This window comes from Abramis brama (assembly GCF_963993115.1).
Source record: "Abramis brama genome assembly, chromosome: 22".
Classification (NCBI taxonomy): Eukaryota; Metazoa; Chordata; class Actinopteri; order Cypriniformes; family Leuciscidae; genus Abramis; species Abramis brama.
Genome location: NC_139984.1, coordinates 19,455,806 through 19,474,701, shown reverse-complemented (window position 1 = coordinate 19,474,701; position 18,896 = coordinate 19,455,806).

The window sequence follows — 18,896 nt, the reverse complement described above, 5'->3', positions numbered from 1 at the left end:
TTAATACTCAGTTATTATCAATGTTGGAAACAGTTGTGCTGCTTAATATTTTTTTATAACCTGTGATACTTTTTTCAGCATTCATTGATAAATAGAAAGTTTAAAAGAACAGCATTTATTCAAAATAGAAATCTTTTCTGGCAATATAAATCTTTATCAATTTAATACATCCTTGTTGAATAAAAGTACTAATTTCTTTCAAAAAAAAAAAAAAAAAAATGACTGACCCCAAAAATTTCCAACGCTATATATTGTTACAAAAGATTTCTATTTTAAATAAATGCTGTTTTTTGTTTGTTTGTTTTTTTACTTTTTATTCATCATAGAACCCTGAAAAAGTATCACAGGTTATAATAAGCAGCACGACTGTTTCCATCATTGATAATAAAATCAGCATATTAGAATGATTTCTGAAGGATCATGTGACACTAAAGACTGGAGTAATGATGCTGAAAATTCAGCTTTGCATAACAGAAATAAATTATATTTTAAAGTATATTAAAATAGAAAACCACTATTTTGATTTTTAATATGCCTATTATTTCACAATATTACAGTTTTTTCTGTATTTTTGTTAATGGATATGAAGAGTTCAGATGCAAAAGCCTCTAAGTGCCATCTGAAATTTTCTTCTAGAATGATCATTTTTATCAAGCTCGTACATTTAAGTTAAGTAATTTCACTTAAATGACAATTAATAGGTCATTTTCATTGCCATTTAAGTGAAATTACTGAACTTAAATATACAAGCTTGATAAAAATGATCATTCTAGAAGAAAATTTCAGATGGCACTTAGAGGCTTTTGCATCTGAACTCTTCATATATATATATATATAGCCTATTGTTTATGGGAATAATAATAATCTACAGTAAAATATACCATGATTTGCTAAAAGAAAGACACAATTAAGATTTATACTCTATAACAAATCCGTTTCATCGCAGTTATATTCTATCCATCTTATCATTTATGTCCACTAGATGGAAGTATAAGCAAGCTGCAAAAATGAGTTCATGGATTACCTGCCTCTCCAATCAGTGGTTGCATTCCATTAGATTTCTTTTAACGTTAGGTTTTAGATTTTAAAAATAATATATATTTTTTCCATAATTTTGAAAATCTAAAACCTAATCATCATGAGACATGTAACAAATAAATATATCTATTAATTATGACACGTATACATAGCCTATATTTGCATTTTATTAATGATAAATTATATTACTGATTAAAAAGCTGAACTAAAAAATACTTAGAATTTGGTTTGTCTCTCTTTTGCATTAATGACATCAACAAGCTGCATGAATTCCAGAAGTTTGTGTGAAAACTGTGTCAAATTATCATGTTCTCCAGTGTGATTTGAGATGATTCAACGCGCAACTTGAGTTTCTCCACAGAGTCACATGATCAATGTCACAAATTGACTTATTGGATTAGTGGAGAATCTTAAATATTTCTTTATTATTTTAGATCATAACACTTCTTTGTTTGAGTTTCAATAACTTGTGGACCCCACGCTATAACAACTGTAAAACAGTACAAAAACATTTGTGCTCCTGTGTTATTTATAGAGTCATTCTGAAAAAGACAGCTTGACTGAGATTATGGTGCCTGCAGAGATTCTCTCGTTGAACACTTCGAGTTTCTAAAACGCAACCTAAATACATATGAAAAGAAAGATTTTTATTGGGTCGAAATAATGATTGAGTAGGTCAGAAAGCATGACCACCTAGTGCCAGGTCATATAAAAGAACAGACTGTGCAAAAGCACCATAAATCCCTCTGCCTCTTGTAAATAGCTTTAATACACCCGAGGCGCCAAATCACTTGACCTGTGTTAGCCTCAGCGTTTGGGAACTTTCTGCTTGACTAAATGTTCCGGACCCACCCCCTCTCCTCCCATTCTCTTGCTGTCAGTCCAGGTAATAGTCAAGGCATAATTAGCAGCACGCTCGCTTGACACTTATTTTGTCTGACTCCAACCTCGGGCACACTTTGTGGACTTAATCAGGTTGTGGCCATGAGCAGCCTGGACCTTCCTCTCCGCTCCCAGGATTCAGTGAGTGGCCACTGCAGAGAGTTCTTCAAAGACAATAAAATGGGTGTTGTTTTATTATAACTGGCAATATTGGTGTGATTCATGGTTGGAAAACAGTTAGAACTGGGGAAAATATACATTTTATGTATAATGTACATTGTACTGGTCGTGATCATCATTTGAACGGTTCCAATATTGATTCTTCAAATCGATTTTTTTAGTTGATCACACTGATAAATCACATTCATAACTCAGGTAAGATATAAAAAAAAAAATTTGCAGTGGGACTGAAAATTAAACAGCAGCGACAAAGAAAAGTGGTACAGGAAACACGCAACATTCTGAAGTGTGCGTACGATGGACACTTTACTATCCCATGAGGCCACGGGAGAGGGTTTGAGAATGGCAGTGAAGCGACGCAACTGACGCTGGTCGACAACATGGCGGCTGTAGTATGTCCAGAAAACATTCATACACACACTCGTACTATATAGAACGTACATATTTAGCATTCGTGAAGTAATTACTTATTCAAAATAAGTACCTACCCAAGAGAGCATGCAATTTCAGACGCAGCCATACAGTGCGACCAGAGTAGTCGGATTCCCGAATCAAACGACTCTTATGGACTGTTTTTTTAGTAAATCAAAAGACACAGCATGAGAAATGTAACCCGATTTCCTAAGCCGGATCTCTAACACTGCACGCTATAATTTTCAGAATAGGCTGTCTAAAAAAATTGAAACTGAACAAAAGTGGAATCAAATCGGGAGTTTGTGAATCGGAATCAAATTGAATCATGCAAATAATTGATTCCCAGCCCTGCTTTCTGTTAGGTGTGAAACAAATTATTGTTCGTCACAAAAACATACGTCTTGAAAATTGTAACCTTATTGGAAACACAGGACTTGATGAAGCATGTTTGTGAATGATGCCGTAGCGTATGAACATTTATATAAACTCAACTGAATTATGTGATGTTTATGAAACATACTGAGTAAACTGTTGCATCTCTTTTACCAAATTCATTTTCAAAATGTCATCACGCCCCTAATTGGTACATTAAACTACGTGTTAGGTCAGCTTTGCAGACATCAGACAGTCAGAGGACAGTTGGCACAGCTTGGAAAAGTTCTAACAGAGGAGCATTCATTTCGGAGAGCACACAGTACAGGCCTCTTGTCCAGCGGGTTGGCCATTGGAATTAAAGACACAGTATCTAGACATGTCCACAGAGAGCTAAATCCACAGGCAGACGTCCCAGCACAGGAGCTCCCAGCTGCCTGGCGAGCTGTACCCCCCACACGGTCTCGGCTGTCCCACAGGCTACGTCAGCAGCCAGACTATGCCACCTCTCTCTCCTCACTGAGAACCAAAAACAAACTCTCTCATCAAAGACAAACCTGTTCCCTCGTACCTCACACATGTTCTCAGACGAGCAAGTGGGCTGGAGAAAGTTAAGCACAGCGCCTCTTTTTAGGCCCCGCTACAGCTGGGAGCCACTTGTGGGTTCATATGGGCTGCTGGTCAATGGCCAGCCGTCATGGGGCGTCCGGGCTCTTTGGCCAAGATGAGACCTTAATGTCATATTGCCAATGCTCCACTTGTTCTCGCTCTGAAAGGCTTTGTGAGGAACTGGGGGGGTGTGACTGTGTACTATAATATCACCAAGCACTAATTACACCATGCAGCACTCCTATCCACAACAGGGCTCGACAGCCAAACATGTTGTCTCACGCTCTACTCCAAACAGCACAGATCTCAGTGCTTGTACAGTAATATGACTAATATATGTGGAATGCTTCAGAGTTTGTTCAGTGAGCCCACAGTGTGTGCTACATAATACAATTAACAGTATCGCAGCCGCAGTTGTTCTTCAGAATTGAGATAATGATGGATCTGGTGCAACACAAGGGGCACAAAAAAATGGAATCCTAATTTTTAAAAGTCCTGTCAGGATTTAGAGATTAGGCTACAAGTATTTGCAAAAGTAGGTATGATGAAATTTTCTTTTGAGGCATTGAACCACATCAGAAACACAGGAGATGGACCATCAGAAAAATGACCAGTCCTTGGTGACAATTCGTTCATTGCGTCTTTCACATGACAAATAAACAAAAAACTCAGGAGGACAAAAAACTTATCATTATAATTATTTCATAATTCCTAATTTCCTAATATGATCAAAGATTGCATAAGTGGATGTGTTCAGGGAATTTGGCTATATAACTTTTTAACTTTTAACACTCAAATTATCAAAATGACTTGAATAAAGATTTGTTCATTTTGCTGAACAATACTGAATGAAAGTATCAATAAAATGATCCGATCTTCCCTGTAACGCCTGTGGAAAGTGATTTCCTGTGTCCCAATTCGTCCACTCATACTATGCCCTAAAAGTATGTACTTTTTTTGTGATAAAAAAGTAGATAAATTTGAGTGTGTAGCAGAAGAGCAAGCAATCTTTGGGACATGCTACTGTACCACGTCATAAAATTGCTCTTTGTCGCATAGTTCACATGCATTCTGTCACCATAATAAAAAAAACTGTAGTTTTACGGAATTTTACTGTTTTATTTTACAGATTTTTCATGTATTTTTGAAATGTGGTAAAAAAAACCCCATCAAATTACAGAAATAGACTGCAAATGTACATTTCCTGTGTAAAATTACATGAAAAACATGTAGCCTAAATGTCAAACAATTTCTGTAATTTTACAGTTTTTTTCTGGCTCCCCAGCTGCCGGAATATTACCGTTTTTTTACGGGGATTTTTTTTACAGTTTCATCCTCATCTACACACTCCACATAATAATTAAATTTACACGATTAAAACAGTTCTTCCTACCGTATTGGAGAGAAAACAGGTAGCACATTGATTTGCCAGTGGTGGGTCTTTCATGCAGAGAACTCTAATATTAATATATTAAAATATTAATATATCTAATATTAAAGCTAATATTTTTGGGGGGGTTTTGCATAAAGATTAATTTAATATAATGGCCAAGGTAACCGTTTTACTATTGTGCTATTTGTATTTGTAAAGTTCACAATGTTGTTGCGGATGAAATATATAACAGATAACATGAAAGAAATTTTTTCGTCAGGTTAGATATTGATTATCAATAACTCAAACCCCTTTCAGGCCATCTCTACTTAACCATCAATCTCATGCACATCTGCCATGTTTGTAGTTCTTTGTATTCGTGTTTGTTGTTCTGAACCAAATCCTTCTCCAAAGCGCAATGGTTTGTGGGCAATATTAGTTTAGAGGCCAATTTTATAATCCAATTTTTTTTTATGACCTTCCCTTGCTAACTTCCCTCCGTCTTGTTCACTTGAATGTACATCATTGCTTACGTTGCACGAGTGGCCACTACTGGCGGAATCCTTGCAATGTGTTTAAATGGAACGTCCTAAGCCCTTGATCACTTGGAATCCGTGATCTGTGAAAATTTAATTTTTCCTTATGAATTTGTTTTAACGCACTATTCTACAGGCCTGTATGCTTGGAGAAAATATAAAAAATTACACAAAATGATAATACAATAAACTATAACCAGAGGTGGACGAAGTACACAACTTCCTTACTTGAGTGAAAGTATAGATACTACTGGTCAAATATTACTCCGTTACAAGTAAAAGTTGTAAAGACCTATTTTTACTTAAGTAAAAGTACAGAAGTACTCGATTTTAAAAATACTTCAGTATCAAAAGTAAAAAGTAAATGTCAATGCATTGTTTTGTTGCATTGTTGTATGTAAGTAGGCTACCGTATGCCTCTGAATCTATGCCTGCATACCTAACCTCATATCAATATCAAATTTATTTCTAGAACACAGTTCCAGTAGTGGGATTGAATGTGAGATTGAATAAGTGCACTCAATAACGTCCACAATGGTTTCGGACACCCAAATGGCTGTTCCCTCAAATATTGCCCTATTCAAATTTTTTTGGCTTTTAGTATGAATATGTTAGCTTTACTGTTATCTATAAGCAAGGGTGCTCCAAAAAAGTGACAAAATTCGCATTTAGAAGACCAAACCCAACGTTGAAAATGAAAATCAGGTTTATGTCAGAATCCAATGTCAGATTGACGTTGATCTCCAACGTTGGACAGACGTTGTATTGTGGTTGAAAATGAAAATCGGGTTGACGTCAGAAACCAACATCAGTCGGGTTCTGACGTCAACCCGACTTTCATTTCCAACCAAAATGCAACCCCTGCAACCAAAATCATCCTCTGACTGATGTTACTTTCTACTCAAGGACCTTGACAGAATTGTAGTGGAGTAAAAAGTACGATATTTATCTTTCAAATGTAGTGAAGTTAAAGTAAAAAGTTTCCAGAAAAAATAATACTCAAGTAAAGTACAGATACTCAAAAAGTGTACTTAAGTACAGTACTCAAGTAAATGCACTTTGTTACTGTCCACCTCTGACTATAACAGTCAGCTTAATATAGCTACAAGTATTATGCTGTTAAATGTCAAAATAACCCCAATTTACACTAGAGTTGTGTGGGGTGTGGGTAAATTAATCGCGAATTGATTTCAGGTGCAGCATTATTCTAATCTCACATGCTATTTAGGATGAATGTTATGCACAGCCGATTTGTTCAATTCATTCGTGAACGAAACACTGCTGCTTGCTCAGAGACGTGCTCTGCTGAGGCTTTGTTTTCAACTAATTTTGTTGGCGGAGCAAAAATGGACAAAGTAACTAGTATTATTGTCCCCAAAAATGCAAGTAACCCAATATTAACTTGTTGTTTATTGAAATGTTGAAAAAAAAGATTATTCTTAAATAAAACAGCCTGGCTTGAGTGATATTGTTTAAATGTAACAGGGCTAGATTAGATGCCTTTCAGCAGTTTCATAAAAATAGCACTGCCCGACTGTGAAGACTATGAGAGTTTTCTTTTTGTGTTGAAGTCTTTTAAGAGAGAGAGGGTGGTGTGAAAAAATATTTACAAAGCAAATACATAGTGATATTGTTGAAACTAACCACAAGATGGGGGAGGAAGAGGGCATTGGGAGGAGGTAGAGGGGGAAAAAGAGAAAGATGAGGGCATGTAATCGAGGAAGAGATGCTGCCACACAGTCAGACTGTCTGGCTACAGCAGGATCCCCAGCACTCAGCATCACATGATTCCAGAGGTCAGAGGTTATCCTTGCTGATGAATATCAGGCTGAGGCCAGTAGCACTCACTAAAGAAAAGGAGTTGTTTTCACTCCCAGAGCCTGGAAAGTTTATTTCAGGAATATATTCTGCCAGCATGTGATTGTAAACCTGTCCCACATTGGGAAAATTATGTCTGCAAATTTTATCTTTTCTGCAAATGGTATTATTTAGCAGCTAGAGTGTCAGTGTTTTTTTTTTTCTCCTTTAAAAACATAAATGCAGACAGGAAAATAAATGTAAAAATCGAGATAAAAAGCATTTTTAAACAAAAAACAATACGACTTTAAGGAGCTGTACTATTGAATGTGTGGCTTGATCCTTTTACATCCTTATTTACCCCGTATCCTTAAACGGTTAGTTCACTCAAAAATGAAAATTCTGTCAGTATACTTACCCTCATGTTGTTCCAACCCCATAAGACTTTCGTTCATCTTCGGAACACAAATTAAGATATTTTTGATGAAATCTGAGTGCTGTCTCACTCCTTCATAGGCTTCTATATAATCGATATCTGCCATCCCAGAAAAGTTAGCAAAGACATCGTTAAAATAATCCAAATGACTACAGTGGCTCAACCACAAGTTTATCAAGCGACGAGAATACTTTTTGTGCGCAAAAAAAACCGACTTTATTCAACTATTCATTTTCTTCTGTAGTGTAACTTCTTTTCTTCTGTTTCTTCGTAGTGTAACAGCGCAACGTCAGAACGTAGGCTCACTATTGGCCAGCATCACACGCATCACACACATGACCAGCGTCGGCCAATAGTGAGCCTATGTGCTGACGTTGCGCTGTTACACTACGTAAACTCACGTCAGAGGCCCACACAGAAGAAAATGAATAGTTGAATAAAGTCGTTATTTTTGGAGGTTTTTGCGCACAAAAATTATTCTCGTCGCTTGATAAACTTATGGTTGAGCCGCTGTAGTCACTTGGACTATTTTAACGATGCCTATTAAGTAATTACTGACAGAATTTAAATTTTTGGGTGAACTAACCCTTTAATATTAATGCATCAAAATTCAAGCTATGTTAATAGAATTATCACAGGCACTTCATGCAAGCCCTTGCACTGCGATTTTGAGGAAAGCCGTCCGATTATTGCAACCATGTGGAGAGGAAGGCCACATAACGAGCTGCAAAGCTGGTACAAATGGAGAACTAAGTCAGACCATTATATCAGCCAACAACCCCAATATATTCTCACCTGGCCGTGATCTCACATTCAACTCAGCAACTGAAAATCGACTGCGGTATGTTGAGAAAAAGAACTCGGCATGAAATAGTAATGCATCAATGGCATGCCAACGTTAAAAGGTGTGAAAATGAGTTTGACAGTTATGTGGCCGAATATACTTCATTTTCATCCCTTTATCTTTCATGCAAGACACAGTAACAGACCTCATCGCAACAGGGGCCGAGAGGCATCGACAGAGGGAAGCAGAGCAACTCTCCATCCAAATGACCCGGCAGACACCCCATCATCACCCAGCAGAAGATCACTTTCCTAAAACTAGCATAAATGGAGGTATTGCTGTAATGGCTCTGATATTTTCGACATTTATGAGCTCTATAACAAGGAGAGGATTGAGTGATGGCGCGGTGGCTGGCTGAGAGGCTGAAGGGGGAGTTTATGTGTGCGGGGTCTGCACAAAGCCGTGTCAAACCACACCACATACCATCACCAACGGGAGAATGAGAAATCCATTTGGATTGTTGACATTGAACTTTATGAACCAGACAAGGCAATATTTCGGATTTTTCTCCTTCTGGCTGTCTCCATCTCACTCCTGTGTTACTCCTACTTCACTCTGAAGTAACTGGAACTCATAATCAGCCATTTCAAAGGAAAAGCTGAGTTAATGTCTATAGGTGATCGCTGCTTGTGAATATCACTGCCTTTTTAAAGCAGACAGGATCTTAAAAATATTGCTTGAGAATAATAATGATGTTATCATGATGACTAAGAGTGCCTATGGGGTTGTATTGTAAAGAGACCTGGATATACACATTCTGAACTGACGATGCTTTTATTTTTCAAACAAATAAAGCATTTAAAATGCCTGTGCAATTTGTCAGTGCTTTTAAAGAGTTAAGGCAAGACACCCCAACCCCAGGTGAATAGTATAATAAAAAAATTAAAATAATAGAAATCTTCATACTTCCCCATTTTATGGATTACATTAAGAATCGCAAATTTTTTTTCTGAAATGTTGTTTAAATATGCAAATTAGGTGGTTCTAATTAAATATGCACTAATTAGCATACATCTCTAGAACAAAAATCTGAACGTTGGGTGAAGTCAGGTTCAAAATGATTGTTTAATTTGACATATGTGACCCTGGACCACAAAACCAGTCACAAGTAGCACGGGTATATTTGTGGCAATAGCCAACAATATGGGTCAAAATTATGGTAAAATTATTATTATATGCCAAAAATCATTAGGATATTAAGTAAAGATCATGATCCATGAAGATATTTTGTAAATTTCTTACCGTAAATATATATAAAACTTATTTCTGTGAGTGGATGCAACAAAAGCACGAACATAAATGGACAACTTTAAAGGCGATTTTCTCAATGTTTCGATTTTTTTGCATCTTCAGATTTTCAAGCTTATTTATTCAGCTTTCGGGAGATGTATAAATCTCAATTTTAAAAAAATTGACCCTTGTGACTGGTTTTGTGGTACAGGGTCACATATTAAAGTCAAAGGTTTTAACAGAGGGGATTTTGGATATCTTTTTTTATTACTCCATAAATCAAAAAATACTGTCAACAGCCAGAAAAAAATTAATTGTTCACCATTTTTTTTATAAATCAGGCAAATGGTACATGAACAAACCCCTCTGTAGAAACCTTCAGAATATAGATAATAAAACTGTAAGTTTGTTGTATGTAAGTGCTGCTGAAGTGGAGATTTCGGACTCATTTTGAGAAAACGGCCTTTAAAAGATATATACTGTAATTGAAATCTATAGATGCAAATAGATAAAATGTACACTTAAAAGTGTATTTTGGATATTTTCTTTCCACTGGTCTGAGAAAAACACTATCAAAAGCAAAAAGGCAAAAATCACAAAATTGACAGATGCATGAAAAAACAGTTTTTTTACCTGTAGTGTCTCGCCTTAGTTGAAACAAACTATTCAAATAAGCTGATTCAGCGATTTCTAAGAGATTGAAAAACAAAACATGTTAGTGTGCTTACTCATCTTCACCTCTGCTCGCTCAGCAGCATCTCTACACACAAAAGATTTCAATCTCAAATAAATGCTGTTATTTTGCAATTTAAAGTCATCAGAGAATCCTGATGAATGATGCTGAAAATTCAGCTTTATCATCACAGAAATAAATTACATTTTACATACAAATTGTGTCTGTCTGTCTGTCTGTGTGTGTGTGTGTGTGTGTGTGTGTTATTATTTTTTATATCATATTTAGATTTTTTTTTCACACAATTTTAACCATCCAATCAAAATTCATTGGATTTTATTTAAGTCGAAATGATTATTAACAACACTGAATCAACCTAAAAACATAGGTTACACAAACAAAAACTAAAGTGTTAGATCAAGTAGAAAAAACTTTTACAGATTAACAGTTGCAGATAACCACTTTTTACATTCGTAAGACAGAGAAGTATACAGGTCTTATGTTGACAATGTGATCATTTTCAGCAAAAAGCTGGTTTCATCAAAATGTTTACTCCATCATCCAGCCGAGTTCAGCATTGCATTTTCCCATCAGATCTGTCGTGGGGTACCACAGCCCCTCCACTTGTCTTATCACTCAGAGCAGAGACAATAGGGGCAGATTTACTCTGATTAGTGCTATTAGTTCTATCCCTGTCTCCTCATCACAGACGCTTGACATGTTTCTCATAACGGCCCATAACAGTGGCGCTGAGTGGGGAGGAGGACTGATGGCTGATCCTAGACACTGGAGGTCTGTGGAAGTGACGGCCTGGCCATTACAAATAAAGTATGTATCACTGGATGTTTTTTTAAGTGGAACATCATTCACAGTTTATACTGTGGCCTATGGGGTGTTAAACAGCATAACGGCATGTATGAAACCCTGTCGATGAATAAGGGGAGATAAGACAGTATGAGAAGGGCCACGTTCCAACAGGCACATTGCGTCTGGATGCCTGACTCAAATCTGTATGTGCAATTGTCTCTAATTGTGACATTGATTCAGGGAGATCTGCATTCTTCAGCCTCTTACGGTTTTCCAGTGTGGGTCTCAGAGTCTGGGGAACCATTAACACGATACCAATCTAAACCAATGGCTCCAGTTCGGGCCTCCCACAGTCTCCGAAGGGCAACCTGTCCGACCCCAAAGTACCAAAATACCTCCTTCCCCCTTGGTTTTTGTGGACAGAAGGGCATTAACGTGAGCAGTGTGTCACTGACAGATGCATGTCAGAGCCGAGGCAATTATGAGGACGCTCTCAAAGACAGCCTGTGTCATCACGTCTCGCAGTCGCCGTTCTGAAGTGAACATACCCAGCCGCTGTGCGTTTGTGGGGTAATTAACCTAATGATGCGGCTATGTGATTCATAATGTATCTTCCGAATCTTTCCTCAGGGCGTTAGTTTGGGAGTTGGGGAGATTATGAAAATGGAGAAGAATGCCAGCTGGAATTGCGGTTGTATAACTATGATGACTATATAAATATAATCACCTAGGAGGATTTGTATTCGCTCACATAAAAAAAAAAATATCACACTGCATTCTAAAACAAGGAATGCTCATTCTCCGTTACCTGGACTGAGAAATTCATGTTTATCTGAGAAAAGCCTGAGCTTTTGCAAAAAAAGGCCATTTCTTACAGGTTTTCCCCTCCGTTTGGTTTAAAACACTGTTCGTTGTCATCGAACAATACCAGGTGACACCATTGTGACTAGAAGTTTGCTAAGAAGTATTTCCTACTAAAGCAAGGCACTATTTGACTTTGGCCAAGCATAAACATAGCAGATTGGGAGTGGTCTTAGATGACAACATGCCCAGTGCATTATGGGTGTAGAAGCTTTCCTATCTATTTGGCAACAACAGCCTTTCTCTCTATTTTCTCTAGTCAGGTATAGCACAGATTTCATTTTTCCCCCGCCTTTCTACCATATACTAGCCAGCACGTTTAATTGAAGCCACGTTTAATTGAAAGCCCATTTTGCCAGTGGTGAATTACCCCTTTAAATGTCCATTCAATTTACCTTCACATGTAATTCTTCATACAGGCAATTTTAAAATGTTTTATTAGTGTAACACTGATAATGTTTGTGAGAGAGATTTTTTAAGAAAAAAGAAAAATGTATTGATTTTAGTACAAGCGGTGTGTGTTTTGAGATACTATTGATGCCATCTTGGAAAATGCATCATTCATATTCATCTAACTTAACTTTAAAATAAAATAAAACTAAATAAAGTACAAAAATCGAGTTGTTCTTTATAATTAATGTGAAGATGTTAATTAATAATTACCGTCTGCTTTTAATAATTCTGAAAATAAGGTGTACAAAGCCCATAACTGTAGGCACACCTTTCTGCCCTCTCTCCCTCGCTCTCTTTGCATGCAGAATGAGACAGAGGAATAGACAGAGACGGGAGCATCGTTCTCATTCCTGGCAAGGCCTTCTGTGTCTTACCGGAGCCTCCTTGTCTGAGCAATAGCTCCCGCTCACAATTTATAGGAAAATCAATCGTTGCTCACTGTCTGTGTACTTTGCTCATTCCAAAGCTTTACAGTGCTGCACATTGTAACATAAGCTTGGAGAGACTTGTCAGGCTCATTTATAATCCAGAACACCACAAATACAAGTGGGGTTAAAATGAGAGTGGGATAAAAGAACAGAAAAGAAAACCAAGTTGCCAGGTGGGGACTTGGAGACAGGCGGACAAATAATAATGCTAATAACGATAATAAACCAAAAGAGCACTTCAGACAAATAGTAAAATATCCCAAGTATGAAAGGTCTGAGACGGTTTTAGACATTTTACTTTGAGCTCATCCAATCTTTCACCCAATAGACCGAAACGAGACAGGATCGAGCCGCTACCATAGTAACAGTTGTGTTTGGTGGCGACTGGTATCAGCAGGGCTGGGGCTGCGCAGAGCTGTTTAGAGTAACTCGGGTTGCCATGAAAAAATCTGAAGCATGCACAAAACATAATATACAGGGACTCAGCGTCGCCCAGGGAGAGAGTCTCTCTGTCTGCTCTGCTCTCTACAGGTGGCCTTGTTTGGAAATGCTGACAAATAGGAAATTTGGAGCAATAGTAGAGAACTATGGCTCATTCCAAGCGTCCACTGCGATAGTCTTGTGCAATGTCCAGGTCTCATAAAGAACCACTTTTTGTGTCTTACTTCAGCGTTCAGTAATACGGTCTCACATATAGAAATGTGTATGTATGCTGTATGGTAGGACACCGAGGCTAGTTGTCACTTGGGCTACAGTATATCTTAGTATATTGTATAAGGTTTGGAGTTCATGCTTAAATGCTTGTTTTCTCTGGCGAGTTGTTTCACAACTATCTTAAATATTGTTGATTTGTTTAATTCAATCCTCAAAAAAAAAATGTATTTGTAATAGCTGTTGGGAAAAGAAGTGAATAATAAAACCACATTGGGACATGGTGGTTCAGCTATATTACGAAAGTAGAATCTTTTTTTCTTACAGAAAATTAGAACAAGGGTATTTTTCATAAGTTTCATAAGTTGTCAGTCACATGTGTTTTATATGTTCTAATCATAAACACTTATTATTTTTACATTATCATGTCAGTAATGAGGTTGTCATTTGCTTAAATGTAGCCTACACTATGCAACTTTAGGCCCTCTGGCGGTTAAAAAAAACAAAACTAAATGCATTTTGGCGGAGTAACATTGTTTTGGTTGTGCTTCCGCCATGCGCGACTGGAAAGCAAACAAATTGTTTACCTCTCTGAGTCAGCTTCAATTGAAGATATTGGCAGTAGAAGATTGCTTGGAGAGAAAGTAAATTGTTCTTTCTCATACCTAAAAAAAGGAGAGAGATTATATACTGCTCATGAAACATTCACTTCTGGCTTAAGAGATAACCAGTTTAGAAAAGATCTCATGCTGACTATCTGAAGACGTTAGCCCACTAGCTATGGCTAAAGTTACCCATTTGACACGGTAGCCTACATCCTTTAAAATAAATTCAAGCACAGCGCTACAACAACCCATAATGAAATGACCCTTCGCAATAGATAATGCTCTATGGTAGAGAGCTACATCTGGCAATTTATCTATTCAATAAAAATACCTTACTCACCTGTAGCAATAATTTAAAAAAAACTATCTGTCCATGTCGCCACAACCGTTCAAATCCCTCAGTTCTCGCCATCTCTGAAAAGCTAATGTTGATTCTCATTTTATTACGAGCTCTGGCGCTCTATTTTTGCCAGCAACTAGCAACTTGTGACAACCCACTGCATACACGCGTCAAAGCAGCCCGGGCAACTTTTTTCTGTGACGAACTTATGCGCACAATTTCCCGCGAAAACCAGCCCGAAATTTAAACACTTAAAATAGGCTTTCCATATGAATCAGGGTAAGACTAAAACAGTTTTGGAAGAAGGATTGATGATGCACTGACTTATTATTTACATTTTGTTAATTTTAAACAAAAAATGTACATTGTGGTTTGTAATTTTTGGTTACTTCTCCCAATTTTTGCTGTTTCATGAAAAAAGTAATTAAATATATTTTAAATATAGATGTGGTATGATGGCTATATGCTTAAGATTTCATATTTCATACCTCTCATATCAGTGTCAGTAAAGAGCGATCTTCCATGCAAGTACAAGCATTATTTCTCTAAATTTTGTTTAAATTTACAAATAAATGCTGTTCATTTGAAAGTTCTATTCATCAAAGTCAGTTTCCACAAAAATATTAAGCAGCACAACAGTAATAAAATATATGAATATACATTAAAATAGAAATAGTTCAACTACGACTTTTAATAAAATATAGGCCTATTAAAATAGAAAACAATTATTTTAAATTGTAACAATGTTTCACACTATTACTGTTTTTACTGTATCAAATAAATACATCCTTGGTGAACATAAGAGACTTCAAATCATACCAACCCAAAAAATTAGAACAGTAGTGTATATTTTTAGTAAAACCTTTATATTAAAAGTCAGAATGTTTTGACAAGGCCTAGCTGTGACATTTTCTGAATGGATTTGAAAAGCACGCTGTTATTAAGGGACATTTTTTGCTTTTTACAGTACAACAATGAAGGCATAGATTTGTGAAGAGGAAGCCTGTTAAGCATCTAACGGTGCCTCATTTTATCTCTGGAGTCAATCCCTGCGAGTCTGTGCTGTTATCTCCCTACCTGTCCTCTTGTTGAGGATGAGGAATCTATTAATTAAAATAGGCTACAGCCATATGCTGTGATTGTTTATACAGTGCTCAGTGAACAAGGAAACTTCACATTCACAATGGAACCATTCATAAACGTTCACTCTCCTCTCTGAAAAAAACAGAAAAAAGAATAGTTGCTCTTAGCATTTGGGCAAGAGGTAATTGGGATCACTCAGCTTGTCTGATGCTGATAATGGGGCAATGGGAAATTCCTGTCAGGGAGTTTGTGGTGCTAGGTGGTTTCGCAACTGCCTTGGCAGGCTCTGAGCGCTCCACACTATACGGTGTATGAGTTGAAGCATGCTCGCATAGCTGTCATTAAACATATTTAAAACAACATAACAACAGCAAAAAAGACAAACCGCTTTGCAGTGATAGCCATTTGAGAATTATTAATAGTGACATGCAAGAAGAAGAAGCTAAAGACCGATTGCATATTAATATAATACCACTGCAAAGACAATTATTTAAACAACAGAACACTTAATCAATGCTTTTGGCTAATAATGCAGCTAGTTCATGGATACAATTCCTGAATTTGTTTGTTTTCTAACAATGTCTAACAGTGGATATACATGCCTTACAGAATGATTTTTTTTTTTTAAATGAACATTTCCATCACATCTCAATTAATATATTGTGTTCTGTGATGGAAATGATATTGTGTTTTTGGAGTAGAATGTATTTTAGTATTTTATGTGTCCTAATGTTTGCAGCTTGATTGGAAATGATGAACAATAAACAATATTAAGTGATATTTACCTTAATTTTTTGTTATTCACACAGCGTCTCAAATTTCATCACTGAAATTGTCTCCTTGGAAATTTTTGCCCCAAAAAAATATTAGGGGCAAAATTGTTCAGAGTATAGTGGAAATTATACCACAAGTGTGTGGCAGAAAAAGATTATATAAATTATTTTCACAAAATAAATATTGATGATTATTGTCTTAAACGTGTAATATTAAATATATAATAATATGTAATGGATTTTCATAGTTTAAATATTGGCAGTCTGGGTTAAAGAATAAAATATACGCAAAGTTTCAAAGGAAAATATACTATGACCCTCATTTAACAAAGGGAAAGAATCTGAAATATGTTATGAATGATTATAAAAATCAAACCTTGCTTGAAACACAAAAAGTGTTGAAGAAATACTCGTCTGTGCACTTGCATTCCCACACTAAATTCTCTCAGTCGATTCTAACTGTTTATAAAAGAGTTAAAAGAGTTGATTAGTTCTCTTTAAATGTACACAGCAACATTAGTGTCCTTAACCACATGTTTCAGTGCTCCAATTAATGTTATTCTAAGAGAATGGCCACATAGCCCTTCAGCCAAGAGTTTTTATGCCAGGCAAAGCATAGTTCGTTTTTAAAAGCACATGTTCCAATAACCGCAGTATAAATCTACAAGTAAATTGTGAAGGAGTTTAGCTGTCTGTTTTCAAACATTTGACTGAAAAAGTCATGTCTAGAAATCTCGTCTAGAACATAACTCACTTACATATATTAAACAGTCTTGTTCAAGAATGAAAATAAAAAAGCTGCAGTTTTCACAAACATAAAGGACTCTTGTAGCATGGGGTTTTTATAGATGTGTGCTGTAATATTTACATGCACATAATACAACCTCATTAAACAGCTCTCAACAGCCGTTACACCCCTTACCGATATCTTTATAAATATGTGGACCACACAAACAGCAACATAACGTATTAGACACTTTTCCAAACATCAGCTGATCTGATTCATCTTAAGCTCGCTTTGTTTCGTGCCCATTGTTGAATTTATGATAATCAATATATCATAATAGCAGAAATTTACAGTATATCATGGAAATATTAGAATCATATAGTTTTATCCATAATTTTCTCCTCCAAATAATGATTAATGAACTAAATCTCGCAAAAGAGTCTGTTTCTGTTTAGAAACTGTGTTGAAGTCAACGTGGGAATGTTCAGATGTGCCGCAGCTACTGTGTGGGTTCATGCTGATAATGATAACAGCTGAAAGAGATTACCTGCAGACACTGTGTAACTAGCACTCAGGTTTCAATTATTATCTAAGTGCAAAGAAAAGTGCTGCAAAATTGTCACAAGTGTTGGGAGTCTTTTATGTGTAAATTTTTCACATAATAAGGGCTTAATTTAGTCAAGCTGTTGCAAAACTGTTACAGACTGGACACAAAAAATAGACTGAATCATCATCGCTTATTTGGTGTTTTTCTTTTTTTTGTTCTTTTTTTTTTTGTATTTTTTGTTGGCCAAGCATCATGGAAAATCTAATAGAGTCACTAAATCGTTACATCAGACCAGTGTTGTTATCCTTAAGCTAAAAAATTCTGGTTAAAAAAAATAAATAATTAAAAATAATAATAATAAAATAAAATAAAAAGAATGAATTTGTTTTTGAAAATTTTGTAATTTTGCTTTGGCATGTAACGGAAATAAGTAGAAGTACTAAAATTAATAAATGAAATAAAATAAAAATAAAAATAAATAAATGAAAACTATTTAGAAATATTAAAAAACTAATAAAAATGACTTTTTTTAAAACTATATTAGCTTAAATATATAAGCTAATTAACAGTATAAATGAAAACTTTTATTTATGATAATAAATAAAACTAAAATAATACTTCAGCAGAATAATGATATAACCACAATGTTTTGTATTACAAGGCTGTGGTTTTGGCTTAAAATGAAAAAAATGAAAGATCTTGATATCCACACCAGAGCATTAAAAAAGCTTTGAAGAAGCACTAATGAACAGTTTTGTTTCTCAAAAGCTCTCTATAAGTAGACAAGAAAAACAAAAAGGCCTACTGACTAAAGATGAGGCTTGAAGGCGCTGTGGCTCCTATGAAACCACAGGTCTTGTTGAAGAAACCTTGTGTATCTGTGCAACTGTGTGTCATTTTTTTCCCCCATGTGACGTTCTAAATAACACTTGATGACAAGGTTAAATGATACTTAAATTGGATTTCAGAGATCACTCTTTTAGTGTGCCCAGGTGCCATGCCACCATCAGTCTGTCAAGCTTGCTCTTGTTTGCCAAGGTATTTGAAGTATCCTGGATTATTTACAATGCAAATGATGCAAAGAAGCATTTTCCACACTACCGCAGCAAAGAATATTTTCCATGAGCTTCATCGTGCAGCACCGGCAGTACGTGCTGCCTGCTTTATCGAGCAGAGAATTACGAACGTTAGCAAGATTTCAAAGCTCATAAAAGTCATTTCGAGTCAACCGCAAGCAT